Raw genomic sequence first — 16,138 nt, 5'->3', positions numbered from 1 at the left:
TTTCTTTGTAACAATAAGCTGTGAATGAGCACCAAGAGCACTGTATCCTGCACACTTATACAAGTATCTGTGATACATGGTATGCATAAATAAATTTAATGACACTAGGAATATACATAATTTAAAATGCATACAAATAAGACTAAATTATCCCCCAAAATGCTTTACCAATTTACATTCTGACCAACATTATTTTGGAGAATGCAATTCCTCATACCAATATTGGACATCATCAATTGCATTAAATTTTTGCCAGTCAAAAATGTTTTCAAAGCCTCTTTTCAGAAGTTCTTTTGTTGTTTTACATAATATTTCCCCTTCACTGCAGGAATTGGTCATCCTTTTACTTTTTGGCCATTCTTATGTACGTTATAGAAAGCTCCCAATCTATATCATGTACTTGGCTCTTCAACTAGGCTAAGCTCCAAAATACAAAGCTTTACTCTTTCATATTTATTCAAAGGAATCATTCATAAAGTGGAGATATATACACTTACATGTCCATATGTCTTTTTAAATGGAGGGATTTTTTTTACTATTTTTTTTTTGTTTGTTTTCATCTGTTTAGTTCGGACTTCCATATTGCATACTTTCAGTAAGATGTGCCCAGCCTTGGCTGTCTGCTCTTTAAAAACAAATCCTTTATTTTTTTTAATATTGATTTATTTATTTGAAAGAGAGAGGAGAGGCAGAGAGAGAGAGAGGTCTTCCATCCACTGGTTCACTCCCCAATTGGCGGCAATGGCCAGAGCTGCACTGATCCAAAGCCAGAAGCCAGGAGCTTCTTCCAGGTCTCCCAGGTGCGTACAGGGGTCCAAGCACTTGAGCCATCTTCTACTGCTTTCCCAGGCCATAGCAGAGAGCTGGATCGGAAATGGAGCTGCCGGGACTCGAACCGGTGCCCATATGGGATGCTGGCACTGCAGGTGGTGGCTTTACCCACTATGCCACAGCAATGGCCCCAAAAGCAAATCTTTTTAATACTCATTAGAAGCTCTGTATGAAGAGATGGAACTTGCCAGATGGTGGAATTCACTGTGAGATCTGTTGGGAAGCTGATTCTTTCTTGAGGGACCCCAAAATATCAATATCCAACATATTTCCCTGAATCTGTCAGTGTTTCTAGAAAACCGTTTGTCTCTTCCTGAGAGAAGTAGGGAGAGGAAGGTTTGGACAGACTTCCTGGAACCTATTAGGGGAAAGAATTGGGAAATCACTTTTCAGTACTCACTGTTACCTAATTCTGCTGTTTTCAATCTCTGATGAAATACTTCACTTTTTACCATTCTTCCAACTGTGCATTTTCCATCTTTTTTCCCAAAAGATTTATTTATTTTTATTTGAAAGGGTGGCGGGGAGAGAGAGATTGAAAGAGAGAGATCTGCCATCCATTGGTTTAGTACCTAAATGGCCACAACAGCAGGGAATGGCCAGGCCAAAGTCAGGAGCTAGTAATTCCATTTGGGGCTCCCATGTGGGCATTGCCATAAGCACTTGGGCCATCATTCACTGCTTTTGCAGGCACATTAACAGAGAGCTAGATCAGAAGCACAACAGGGACTTGAACTGGTGCTCTGACGCAAGTGGAGGCTTAACCTGTAGCAAGACAATGCCAGTCCCTCCATCTTCTAAACACTCATTAAAATCTCAGCAGGCAGGCATATGGTGCAGCAGTTAAGATATGACTTGGGACACCAGCATCCCAAATACCTAGGTGTGATCCTGGCTACTCCACTTTGGATCCAGCTTTCTGTTAATTTGTACCCTGGGAGGCAGCAGATGATAACTCAAATAAGTCCCAACCACTCACATGGGATACCTGGATTGAGTTGCAGGTTCTTGACTTTGATCCTGCCCAATCCCAGGGCATTTGTAGAAGAATTGGAATATGGAAGATTTATTTCCCTTTCTCTCTCTCTCTCTCTCTCTCTCTCTCTCTCTCTCTCTCTCTCATAAAGCTAGATAGCTAGCTAGATAATTGAGAAATAAGAGATCTTCATTTCTGCGATCTGTAAAATGTAATTTATAACACCTATTTTACAAAATGTTGTTGTTTTCTACTATTAATATTCTTTTCTTAATAGCCCTTTGTAATCTCCCCTAAAGATACTTCTGAACAACTTTTCTGGCACACTCACTTTCTGAAGTGCGTGATTCTCCCTCTGTGATCTGATGCACCGGAACACAATATAACTCAGGCTGGAGCTGGGCTACAAGGTATGCTGAGACTGCTTGAATGATTGCACTGCTGGAAAATTGCAGATGGTGGGGGTAGTAATTCCATTTGGTAGGCCTGAAGCTAAAGAAATGGATCAGACTATGGAGATTCCCATTAGGGTCAACATCTGCTTTGGGTCAATCTGGGTAGTCAGTAGTCAACATGAAAAGGTCTAATCCAGCGAGTGGGACACAATCCCAGAGGTATGAATAATGCATGAGTCTTAAAATCAGGCAGCAGAGGGATGCAAAGAGCTATTCAGAGCAGGACCAGTCCTACTCCTGTCTGATGACTGGGGATGAAGAGTCAATTCCTGAAAAGAGAGACAGGGCAGAGGCTCCGGTGCCAACCCAACATGCTGAGCCTGTGAGGACAGGGCTGTGGTTATGGCAGTAACTTGGAGATCTTTGTGGGGAGCAATCCGGACTGGACTGAGTTACTGGAATTGGGACTTATTCTGTGCATCTGCTCTCCCACAATATGGCGCTGGGAGAGGAGTAAACAGCTTCTACCCAGCTGCCTCTCACCAACTTGACAAGCTGCAGGAGCTGCTCCTGATTGGAGGAGAGCAGCGTGCTTGGCGTGTGGGCAGCCGAGTTGGGATTGGCGGAGGAGGACTATAAAGGAGGAGAGAGACGGCATGCACAAGGAACATCTAAGGGGAACATCTAAGGGGAACATCTGTGCAGCCCCCGAGAAAGCCGGCCGGCGGTGTGCCGCTCCCCTGTGGAAGTGGGGAATGTGGCCAGGGGGAACTGCCCTTCCACGGAGGTGGAAGGGATAGTAGCCAACCCGGGAAGAACCAGCAGCAAACCCGGGGAGGGCCGAGCAGACGAAAGAACAGCGCAGGGTCCTGTGTTGCTCCTCCACGAAGAGGGGGAGCGACATAATGGTGCCGTGACTCGGATATGAAGCCTAGGCAGGGTTTAGTGTCGTTCCTCCACGAAGAGGGGGAGCGACATAATGGTGCCGTGACTCGGATATGAAGCCTAGGCAGGGTTTAGTGTCGTTCCTCCACGAAGAGGGGGAGCGACAATCTTATTTTTTTAAGTGCTGAGGCAGAGTGCTAGCTAATCAGGGTTAGCTCACATGGCTGGGCCAAGGGCAGACTATGTCACAACAAAGCAGCGTCTTTCTGCTTCCATGCATTGCACTCCTTGCCCTAGAGTGGCCCAACAGCTGTTCAGAGTTATGTGTGCAGGGATCCCAGCTGAGTTGGTCTTGAAGAGGCATGGAGTAGACATAACCAGTACACCTGTGTTGATGTTGATGTTCAAGCAAAGCACATGCAACAGTTAATTGCAAGTTACCAGAAAATGAGAGAAGCCCGAGAAAAGAGAATCACTCCTACAGGTGATGCACAATGTACTTATTTTGGGAGAGAATAGGTTTGTGCTTATTCTTTGGCAATTTTCTTTTCCAAAGGGGGCGGGGCTGAAAGAAGAAGCCAGCTAGATGAATGATTTTCATGGAACCAAGCCATGTAAATTCAGTGAGACACAGTCAGTTAGTCTCTCTGTGACTTTATCAGTGACTCCTAATGCTTGCTTTGCTGAGCAATGAGCTCTCCATGGGGATGGGAACAAACAATATTTTTAAAAAACAAATTTTCTTTTTATGTTGGTCATCAAGTTTATTAACATTCTCAAAGTTCATTTAACAATGAAATTTCAAAGAACTGTTTCTTTTTCAATTACTCAAGCTGACAGGCCCATTTTTGACGTGTCACTTCTGATGGATTAGGCCAGTCAAATTGCATTAGATTGTAAGTGTCACACAGCATGGCATTAATAATGTCATTGAACAGGATACACGCATCAGTGATAAGTGTGCCAGAGAAGCTGGCTTCCCGAAGATTTATGCACCTAAATACCTTTTTCTCAACTTTCATTTTTTTCATGAACCTCATTTTCCCTTGGTTGTGGTTTTTCTCATATCTAACTTGTCCTCCTGAATGCTTTTCCTGTGCACTTGACCTCCTCCCATTTGTCCATTGCTCAGAAAGAATTGGTGAGTGAGAAAGATTTTCCATGGCTTAACTTGCTCTGACTCAATGTGTACATTGCCCAAAAAGAGGACATACAGGAATGACTGGGCTCACCTGATTGAAGCTTAAGAAGTCTTCAATTAGTATGACTGGAGTGTCCAGAAACACTACGGAACCTATTTCATTTGAGGTTATTTTTCTTTAAATAACACATTTGAGTTGGCAATATTTTGAAAAAAAATCTAACGGTAAAATATGGGGTTACCCACATGGAATTGAAAACTTAAAAAGCCAGGTGTTTTTTTTTTTTTTTTTTTTTTTTTGACAGGCAGAGTGGACAGTGAGAGAGAGAGACAGAGAGAAAGGTCTTCCTTTGCCTTTGGTTCACCCTCCAATGGCCGCCGCAGCCGGTGCGCTGCGGCCAGTGCACCATGCTGATCTGAAGGCAGGAGCCAGGTGCTTCTCCTGGTCTCCCATGGGGTGCAGGGCCCAAGCACTTGGGCCATCCTCCACTGCCTTCCCGGGCCACAGCAGAGAGCTGGCCTGGAAGAGGGGCAACCAGGACAGAATCCGGCACCCCGACCGGGACTAGAACCTGGTGTACCGGCGCCGCAAGGTGGAGGATTAGCCTATTGAGCTGCAGTGCCAGCTAAAAAGCCAGTTTTTAAAGGACAGGAACCAAAGGATTTCCTGAGGTCTTCCTATCAGGGACAAGCAGCTCTCAATGGAACATCACGGTTTGGGAGCATTATGTTTTCTGTCTGTCAGGTCCAGGGAAGAAGCTCTGGTGTACCTACTTGGGACTATCCCTACAGAAAAGGAACTTCTCCATCGATGATCTCACCAGCCTCTTCATTGGAGAATGAGTAAATCTCACAGTTAAGATTTGGTAAAGAGCTGGTTACTATGAAGCTAGATCTGGCAGTAGAGACAGAAACAGCAAAAAAAAAAACTGTGCTAGGATTTCAGTTAGTGTCAGCAACATGTGAAATCAAATGTGATGGAACCATTACCAAAAGTATTAATTATTAGAAACTGAGGGTGAGCACCAGGTCACAAATCCTCAAATAAAAGGAGCCCATAGCCAGCCAGTGCTACAAAAGTTAAGCACTTGGGCACCAACTTCAGCGAAATAAGTGTTCCTAAATTAATGTTTTTAATTATGCTTTCTGATCATAAAATGAGGATGAAAATACCTGCAGGGGTGGGGAACCTCTTTCTTGCCAAGGGCCATACAAAATTATTAACTTAAAAAGTTAACCTGGTAGTTTTCTAGGTTTTTTCATTTTATTTTATTTTTTTCTCCTTTTTTTTCTTTCTTTCTCTTTTTCTCTTTCTTGGACTAAACAGGAGAGGGAAATGGAAGAGGAGTGGGAGAGTGGGTGGGAGGGCAGGTATGGTGAGAAGAATTACTATGTTCCAAATGTTGAATTTATGAGATACATACAAATAAATTTAAAAATTAAAGTTTAAAAAATTAACCTGCTATAGATTTATTGAATTTCAAGTCCTTCCTGTGGTTGCCTTGGCTGGGCCAGACCAAATTATTTTTAGGCCTCATAGACACACTAGCCAGACGTTCCTCACCCCAGCATTAAAGTGTAAATATGGAGAATATGTGAGATAATGCCTGTGAGGAGCTGACTGCAGCATCCAAAATATAATAAGCATCAATGTGTGTTCTCCTCCCTGATGTAGTCCCAAGATTGTCAACTGGATGTTATTTCACTGTGACTTACTTCTTCAGGTTATCATGCTCTTCTTTATTATGATGGAGTGTTTCTGCCAGGAAAAACAAACAAACAAACAAACAAAAACAAACAAACAAACAAAAACAACAACTGTGTTCAGAAGCCTCTGCTAGACATTTGCATGGCTCAGGATCGAGAACCAAACAGAAACAAAATGTTTTCCTTCTTCCCCTCTATACTAAACTTGACCATCACCACGCTGGGGCATTTGCTTCTGTTGATCTGTTACCCTGGGCTTCAGGGAATCACATAGAATGAAAATTTGACTGCGGTAGGAAGAAAAGTAAATGAGATTAGAGCAACACACATGATGAAACTCTTAGAGTTTGCATAATTCAGAAGCCAACAGGGAAATCAAGCCTACCAAAGAGCTCTTCTTCATCCATAGATCTCAAGTGTCCAGCATGGCATGCCCAGGACCCTTTAATGGACAAGGCTCATCGGGAGGCAGTAGTTTAGTAGGGCCAAGTACAAGGGACCAAAATGTATGCAGCTCCCCAGCTCCCCAGATTCAGTGTGAAAACTCCAGAGAAATACTTAATTCCTCTACTCCAATTAGCTGTAGGCTGTAAGAATTTTAGTTTCGCTGATCGGAGAACTGCTAACAACTTTCTCTTCTCCAAAGGCCATTTAAGCTTTGAGGAGGTTGTACTCCTATCAGGTCAATACTAATTGGAGCTGGTGCTGACATCTCTAGGTAATAGAATGACAGGCATGGCACTGACTCCTGCTCTTCCTTCTTGATGTCACTTTCTTTTCCTTATGGCTAACAGTTCTTACCTTCACTTTCCCTCTAAGACTGATTATAAAATTTTGCTCATTAATTGTGTTATATGGTGCCATTAAAATATCTGGGAAAACAAGTTCCTATTAAAGCTTGTCTAAAACCCAAAGAAAATATAAAGTATTGTTATTGGCAGAGGAGATACACTTATAGTGACAGCAAATTCAGCACATAGAATGTTTTTTATAGTCTAAGGAAGTAGTATAGTCTTCGACTTTATGAAATTTTAATTAAATGAATGCGTAGGCTCAAATAATACGAGTATGTAGCAAACACAAGACATACAGATTTTCAATTGGGCCTCAGTGAATCTTGTGTTCTTGAGGTGCCAAAAAGAGAAATACCTAGCAGATAGGCCATCTATGCAATACATTATTCTGATTCCCTCAACTTGTTTTACATCAGATATGAAGAATAACTCCTAAACCTCAGTTGTATGACATAGTTCAATATGTATGTATTTATATAAACAGCATTTATATAACTAAGAAAGGCTTAAATACAAAACAGTTTAAGAAAACAAGTATCTGCAAATGTCCAGGATTTAATTTGTAACTTAAATTCAAAATGACCTTCCCACTTGGGCATACTATTAATAACTGTTTCATAGGCTGTGCTTATTTCCAGTTTACAGAAATCAAAATATTGTAGCCATTATGACTGTCTGGAATCTATAAGATGATCAACTCTATCAGCATAAGAGAAATGAATGTGCCTCAATTTTGTGGAGTCTATCAGAAATCTTACAACAGACTTTCTTAAACAGTTCATTGGAACTTCATGAAAACAACCCAGTCTCCATAGCAATATCAACTGAACTCCACCAATGATAAAGATGCTGCTACATATAATTAGTATTACTGTTTATAAAGAAAAGATGAAGCCACATGTCTGCTTCCAAATAGGGGTTTATGAGAAAAGTATCTGGATAATTGACTGAAGTTGTCAGTTTTCCCCTAATAATTTGGCACCAAGAAAATAAGCTTATGTGATAAATACTGTACAACTGCAACAACATTGCCTCAATTCAGAAAAGTTTAGTGGTGACGTGTGAGGTCCTGAGGAAGATATCAGGGTTACTAAGAATACTTCAGACTGCAAGATAATGGAGTTCTAGTAGAACGTAGTAGACACATGCATAAACCACTTTACTACAAATTGAAGCAAAGTGGTGTCATACACAAATGATGATAAAAAGGAAAAAGACAAGGTACAGGTGTACAGAGCAAATGATGTCCCTGGAGTTATGCAAAAGAATGGTCTTGTGAGTAACAAGTCCAGGACTTAGCACTGGAAGACTTGAGTTTGAGTCCCGAACCAGAAATCTATGACTTGGGCAAGTCGCTCAACACCTCTGGATCTCCATGTCCTTAACTATAAAATGGAAGTAATAATCTCTCCTCACAGCATTTCTGCCTAATTGAGATGATGTATGTCAATTGGTTGAAATTGAAGTGCAACTAGATGAGAATTTACTGACCATTTGTAACATCATTTTGTTGTTAATATTTGCTTGATTTTGAAAGTAGTTTTTTAAGGGATAGAAAGGTCATTAGGAACTTTGATGTATGCTAAATAAATAAGTACGTAAAAAATATTCATAGTAAAATGTAAACAATATACAAGTGAAAAATGACAATGCAAGTCTTTTCAGTAATTTAAACCTTATGACCCAGTTTTTCTAAGTTTAAATACAAGTTATTCAATGACATGAACGTAACATCTAATATGATTATATATTGGATAGTTAATATGATAAATTTTTAATTTATTTATGTATTTGAAATGCAGAATTACAGAGAGAGACAGAAGAAAAGGGAGAGAGAGAGAGATCTACTCATCTTCCATACTCTGGTTCACTCCTCAAATGGCCATAACAGGCAGGGTTGGGCCAAGCCAAAGCCAGGAACCAAGAGTGAGCTTCTTCCAGGTCTCTCCCACATGGGTGCAGGGGCTCAAGCACTTCAGCCGTATTCTGCTACTTTCCCAGACTATTAGCAGAGAGCTAGCTCAGAAGTAGAACAGCCAGATCTCAAATCAGCACCTACATAAAATGTTGGCATCTTACTGATGGCAGCTTTACCTGCTACACCACAACAATGTACCAAAATGTGTTTTTGTTTTATACACCCACCCAGCATAATTGCATATTCTGTCCTGGGCATAATTACTATTGACTCAGTGTTTTTGCTGGCAAAATTTTTAATTAGTTTGCAAATTATTTTCAGTTCCAGTGTCACTTTCTGTTGAAAGATTGTATTTTGATTATATAAAGATGTAATTTTAAATGTTAGGCTCTTTCCCGAGATGAAAATTAATGAAAGAATTTTATATTATGCTTACAAAATATTGCAACAAAAAATGAAAGTCAGATTTCCTGATACTTTAAGAAACAACATGTGAAAGTAGAAAGTTACAGATGCAAGTCAATTCATATGAAGTTATTGAATCATCAAATTGATAGAGATAGAAAGTGGAATAGTGGTTTCCAGGGGTTAAGAGAAGCTCTTGTTTAATGGGTACAGACTTTCAGTTTGGAATGACAAACCAGAGATAGAGGTGATATTGACATAGCAATATGAGGGTATTTAATGTCACTAAATTTTACAATTAAAATTACTAAAATGATAAATATCTTTTACTACAATAAAAATATTACCTTTTTAAAAAATTATATTTTTATTTGAGAGGCAAAGTTACAGTCAGAGAAGGGGAGAAAGAGAGAGAGAGAGAGATGGGTCATCCATATGCTGGTCCACTTCCCAAATGGCTGCAATGTCTGGGGCTGGGCTGATCCAAAGCCAGAAGCCAGGAACATCTTCCAGGTTGCCCACATGAGCACAGGGGCCCAAGCACTTGGGCCATCCTCGTTTGTTTTCCCAGGCCATTAGCAGGAAACTGGTTCAGAAGTGGAGCAGCTGGGATTCGAACCAGCACCCGTAAGGGATGCCAGCTTTGCAAGCAGAAGCTTAACCTACTACGCCAAAGCACCAACCCCTAAAACATTGACTTTCAAAAAAATCTGCAAAACAGCTTTTCAAAAACCCCACTGCTCCTAAATAACCCCAGTTTTCTTTGCTGGTTTGCAAATTTCAATTCACTGTGAATGAAGTAAGAGGAGATAGAAAAATAAAAGATAAAACTAAAATTATAATAGAGTCTGAAAAAAATCTCCTTCAAATTGAAGATATTCTTAAGATTGCACAGATGTGGGCAATAACTCTTCTGCTTTCCCCATGTATACCTGTCTTGACAGAATGAAAAATTTCAAGAAACAGGAAAGGGACTAATACTAACCACTGGGCACTGTGCTTGATGCTTCCATTGCCTTTGTCTCATCCTTGCAGTACTGTGTGGGCCATATTATTATTCTCATTTGATAGAAAAGGAAGTTAAACATTGATATTATAATTGACAAACCTGGTTTACTCTCCTACTAATCTATTAATTCATGTCTCCTAAATTAAAATGCTCCTGAGATCATTTGCTTTGGTTAAGTGTTTAAAATTTGGGGGGTTGAACAGACACATGAAAAAATGTTCAAGATCACTAGCAATCAGGGAAATGCAAATCAAAACCACAATGAGGTTTCACCTCACCCCGGTTAGAATGGCTCACATGCAGAAATCTACCAACAACAGATGCTGGCGAGGATGTGGGGAAAAAGGGACACTAACCCACTGTTGGTGGGAATGCAAACTGGTCAAGCCACTATGGAAGTCAGTCTGGAGATTCCTCAGAAACCTGAAGATAACCCTACCATTCAATCCAGCCATCCCACTCCTTGAAATTTACCCAAAGGAAATGAAATTGGCAAAGAAAAAAGCTGTCTGCACCTTAATGTTTATTGCAGCTCAATTCACAATAGCTAAGACCTGGAACCAACCCAAATGCCCATCAACAATAGACTGGATAAAAAAATTTTGGGACATGTACTCTATAGAATACTATACAGCAGTAAAAAAAACTATGAAATCTGGTCATTTGCAACAAAATGGAGGAATCTGGAACACATCATGCTGAGTGAAATAAGCCAGTCTCAAAGGGACAAATATCATATGTTCTCCCTGATCTGTGACAACTGACCTAGCACCCAAAAGGAAACCTGTTGAAGTGAAATGGACACTATGAGAAACAGTGACTTGATCAGCCCTTGTCCTGACTGTTGATGAACAACTTAATACGTTATCCCTTTTAGTATTTTTTGTCCTACTTAATACTATTGGTTAAATATAAGAGTGGGAATAAGAGAGGGAGGAGATGTACAGTTTGGGATATGTTCAATCTGACTTGCCCCAAACGGTAGAGTTAGAAACACGCCAGGGGATTCCAATTCAATCCCATCAAGGTGGCATGTACCATTGCCATCTCACTAGTCCCAGTGATCAATTTCAGTTCACAATTGATCATAATGATAGGATTAAGACTCAAAGGGATCACATAAACAAGACTAGTGTCTGCTAATACTAACTGATAGAATTAAGGAGGAGAGAACGATCCAACATGGGAAGCTGGATACACAGCAGACTCATAGAACGGCAGATGCCCTAAACAGCACTCTGGCCTCAGAATTAGCCTTTAAGGCATTCGGTTCTGGCTGAAGAGCCCATGAGAGTATTTTAGGCATGGAAAGCCAAAACACTCTGAAAAAAAAAAAAAACAACCCTAAATGAAATATCTCTGTGAGATCCCAGTGGAAAGAACGGGGAACGGGGCCATCAAAGAAGGAGGTACCTTTCTCTGAAGGGAAGAGAGAACTTCCACTTTGACTATGACCTTGTTTAAATAAGATCAGAGTTGGCGAACTCAAAATGCTTCCCTAGCCTTGGCAACTCATGACTAGAGCCTAGGGAGATTACTGACGCCATAAACAAGAGTGTCAATTTGTTAAGTCAACAACAGGAGTCACTGTGCACTTACTCCCCATGTAGGATCTCTGTCCTTAATGTGTTGTACAATGTGAATTAATGCTATAACGAGTACTCAAACAGTATTTTACACTTTATGTTCTGTGTGGATGCAAACTGTTGAAATCTTTACTTATTCTATACTAAATTGATCTTCTGTGTATAAAGATAGTTGAAAATGAATCTTGATGTGAATGGAATGGGAGAGGGAGCAGGAGATAGGAGGGTTGTGGGTGGGAGGGAAGTTATGGGGGGGAAGCCATTGTAATCCATAAGCTGTACTTTGGAAATTTATATTTATTAAATAAAATTTAAAAAATAAAAATGAAAATAAAAATTTGGGGGGCTAGCTTTGTGGCAAGATGGGTAAAGCCACTGCCTGCAATGCCAGCATCCCATATGGGCACCTGTTGAAATCCCTGCAGCTACAACTCTGATCTGTCTCCCTTGTAATGGACTGGGCAAGCAGCAGAAGATGGCCTAAGTGCAGGAGCCCCTATACGCATGTAGAAGACCCATTAGAAGCTCTAGCTCCAGGCTTTGGCCTGGCTCAACCTTGGCCGTTGTGGCCATGTGGGGAGTGAACCAATGAATGGAAAATCTCTCCCTTTCTCTCTGTAACGCTACCTTTCAAATACATTTTTTAAATGAAATAAAAAGTTTTTTATTTGGTTCCTTTCTCCTGGCTGGTGATTTTGGCAATATTTCACCATTCCTAGGTGCCATATATAGTGCACCATAGCAAAAAGACTACGAGTGTAGAACAACAATGCAGTCATAGCACCCATGTTTGTCCCAATCCCTTGAAGTGTATGAATAGCCCCTATCTGCTCCAGCTGTGAGAAGGGAGAACACTTATGCTGCTGGCCCGAGTTACACTATAAAGGTCAAAAGGAACACCTGTGCCTGTGGAAAAGTACTGGACAATGATTAAGGACTGGAAAACAAGTGGAACTAGAATTTGTAGGCACAATGCCCAGTTATTGAAAAGATCTGTCCAAATAGCCTGGCTACTCTATCACTATGGGATGAGTTAAAACCACTGGGTTTGAAAACTTCTTAAATTTCTTCATTTTCTCAGCTTATTCTCCCCTCTTCATGGTATGGCTAATCAATGGCATTTGACATTATCTGGTGTGAGCATGGCCAAGGATTTTTTGAGTTGGAGAAGCTGTCTCCAGAATAGCTTTGACTTCTACTCTTCTTGCTCCACAAACCCTTCAAGCCCTGGCCTTCCTTCTTTTACAATTCTCAGGACCCTCAGAGTCAGTCAGTGAGAAGGGAAAGGTGTCAGTACCTCTGCAGAAGTGTGGGTGCTACGGTCATGTTATGTATCAACATGACACATCCAGACACCTAACTGACTCCATTGTTAGGCACTGTCACAGAGACAAGGCACTGCACACCTTCTGGACAGGTGGCAGGTGCTAATGAACAAGGTGGTTGCCATGCAGATAAACCAGTCTGGCAGGAAGGGCAATTAAAATGATGTAGCCACAATGCCAATGTTATTTTAAAATTTAATCATACTGCTGCTGGATGGCTTAATGAGAGTTTATTTTCCATAATAAAGAAATGCTGGATGCTGGTGTCATGAGTGAGGTTGTATCCACACAACACCAAGCAAAATTCTGTTTTGATGATGAATTGGATTAACTTATAGATGCAGACAGTGAAACAGCATAACTCAGAACTCAAAGTCGTGTATTTTCACTCTGATTTATTCCATTAAGCTCACATTTTAGCAAAACCAGCCATGTAATTACAACCTCTCTGCACATTCACTAGTTAGCCTGCAGGTAGTATACCCACAAGTAAGGGGAAAACAAATGCAAACAACCCAGAGAAATTAAGATCCCATTGATGAAGTTCTAACTGTCAAACCAAAGAAAAGTATTCTAATAAGTAGTATCATCTAATCATAGTAATTAACTCCAACCTAAATAAAAGAAGTGGTTGTCCTTACTAGATAATACCTTTAGTATCAAGCATACCTTTAACTTTCACTTTTTCATATATGCAAGTCAGTAGGAGAACAGAACAGGGCTGAGATTTTAGCCTCTATAACAGGAGTTGGCAGTCTACAGCCGATGGGCCAAATATGAACTTATATCTTCGACCCACATGCTAAGAATGTTTATTACATTTTGGAAATAGATTTTTTCTTAAGTCACAAGAATAGAATATTTTATGACAGGGAAATTATACAAAATTCAAATGTCCTTGTCCACAAATAAAATTATACTGGAACACAGCCACATTCACTCATTCACATATTGTGTGTTTTTGTGCTACAGTCACGGAGCTAAATAGCTGCAACAGAGACCATCTGGCCCTCAAAGTCGAAGACACTTAATAACCTGTCCCTTTACAAAAATTCACCAGCCAGTCTCCTAAAATCACTCTGCTTCCAGTCATATCCTGCTCTACCACCTAGCTAAATGTTCTTGCATTGGTTAACCAGTCCTCCCGCACCTCAATTTATACTACCAAATATATATGCTATTTGTGAGAACTTAATAAATTCAATTCACATAACATACTCAGAACAATCATTGTGCATAGTAAGCACTCTATGTTATCATTATTATACCTTGTCTTCCAAAATTTTGAATGGTTATGCTGGTGTGAAAATTATAAGGAAGAGTCTTTATTAAGTGAGAAAATAATTGAAAGAATAAAATTGATTATAAATGCATTGTACTGCAAAAGGTCACCAATAAAATTGCATAGGGAAGCAAAAGCATATGGATGTTTATTATTCATCCCCTCACCCACAATGTTCTCAGCCAAAAATCTTAGTGTAATTTTGAAGTCCATTAATTCAAGATTGAAAATTTACTTAGGTAAAAGCAGTTGGATTGGCACATTGGCCATAAGGCTCAAAGATAGGATTAAGGTCCCTGGAATTATTTCCCTAATAAAATACATAATTAGATATTGATTGCTAGGCTAAAACACCAGCAGCAACTTGAACAGCTATGGCAAGTTGTATCAGCCCACTGTATGATCTTAAATATTGTAAAATAGAAGAAAACTGTATAAAAAGCTAAATACATTTTAATTTCAAATGTTTTCTCTAAAGGCTTATGAACAAACCATGTCTACTATCTTTTTCATTAATTTTCATTTATTTATTTTCATTTTTGTTTTTAAAGGCAGAGGGATATTGAGCAAAGTCTTCCACCTGATGATTCACTCTCTAAATGCCCACAACAGCCTAGGTTGGGCTAAGGTGAAACGAAGAGCCCAGAATTCAATCCAGGTTTCCACATGGTGGCAGGGACCCGGGTACTTAAGACTTCATCTGTTGCCTCCCAGATTAGCAGGAAGCAGGAAGTGTAATTGGAAGTGATACAGCTATTTTCTCAAACATGGCACTTTGAAATGGGATGCAGGCATCCTAAACAGTGAGTTAACTGCTGTACCAAATGCCCACCCTGTCTTCTACTTGAAGTAAATATAATCTGGGTTGTATATATATATGTGTGTGTGTGTGTGTGTGTGTGTGTTTAAGAAAGAACAATAAAGCAAAGGACTGTGGAATATAATTTTCAACATAAAAAGGGTCCTTTAAAATCATTAACAGTAAAAATTAAAAACTGGTAAGGAAAATGAATGCAAATTCTAAGAAAAAATTATAAATAAATCATGAAAAAATACAAATGGTAAATAAATAAAATTATTACTTTTATGATTATGTTAATCCAGTTAAAGTATATTTGCTTACGGATTAGCAAAAATGTTTGCTGAATGATAATAATGCTGGTAAGGGTAGACAAATCACAGCAAAGGTAGTCATAATGTTTCCTAGGGATCCCCTTTTTTTCTAAATGCTTTATATGCATTTAGTCTTGTAATTTTCAGAATATTCCCCTGTATTAGGCATTACATTAGATAAATCTTAATAATTTTTTATAAACAGATAAACTAGGATTCAAGATCTTAAACCTAAGTGCAGGCAGTTCTGGTGGTTGAACCCAGTTGGTTCTACAACAGTGGCTTCCAACTTTGATGCTATTGCTGGTCTCAAGGACAACTCCACACTCTGTGAGCTTTGTACTGATAAAGATATACTCTGCATTGACTTCCTCTTGATCTTAACTTCTTCCAAGAAAATATATATCATCATTCTACCAGTTGTCCTGGATCAATGATAAATGTTTTCAGTATTTATAATATAACAAAAGTATTTCCAAGGTTCATAACAGTTGTTTCTGATCAAGTCAGAATGACCACACAATAGACTGCTGTTGTTTCCAGGTTAAAGGCTACAGAAGCGATCACAAAAAAGTTAAATGAGTTACATAGGGTATTTGTGATGCTATGCAGAGGAGTGAAGGGATAAGCATTGATTGAGGATCTAGCCAATGTGAAGATGTTTGCATGTGCCAACTCATACTGACTTTCTAATTCTGTGAGTTGAGTTATGAAGGCATCACTAGATCACATTGGCTGAGTTCTTTTTGTTGACAAAGTTCACACAGATAA

At 39.7% G+C, this 16,138-nt stretch overlaps 1 long non-coding RNA gene across 2 annotated transcripts in view; it reads left to right on the top strand.

The window, feature by feature from the left end:
• LOC103350453 (uncharacterized) overlaps nt 1–16,138 on the top strand; it is a 121,333-nt gene that overhangs the window by 84,124 nt on the left and 21,071 nt on the right. For both annotated transcript variants that reach the window (XR_011388047.1, XR_011388045.1), the window contains exon 6: nt 2,107–2,217. This is a non-coding gene — a long non-coding RNA (uncharacterized lncRNA). The remainder of the gene's footprint in view (nt 1–2,106; nt 2,218–16,138) is intronic.

The sequence above is a fragment of the Oryctolagus cuniculus genome, chromosome 4 (assembly GCF_964237555.1).
Source record: "Oryctolagus cuniculus chromosome 4, mOryCun1.1, whole genome shotgun sequence".
In the NCBI taxonomy this organism is placed as follows: Eukaryota; Metazoa; Chordata; class Mammalia; order Lagomorpha; family Leporidae; genus Oryctolagus; species Oryctolagus cuniculus.
The sequence above is the reverse complement of the archived record's forward strand: the minus strand, read 5'-3'. Positions and strand labels throughout refer to the sequence as shown.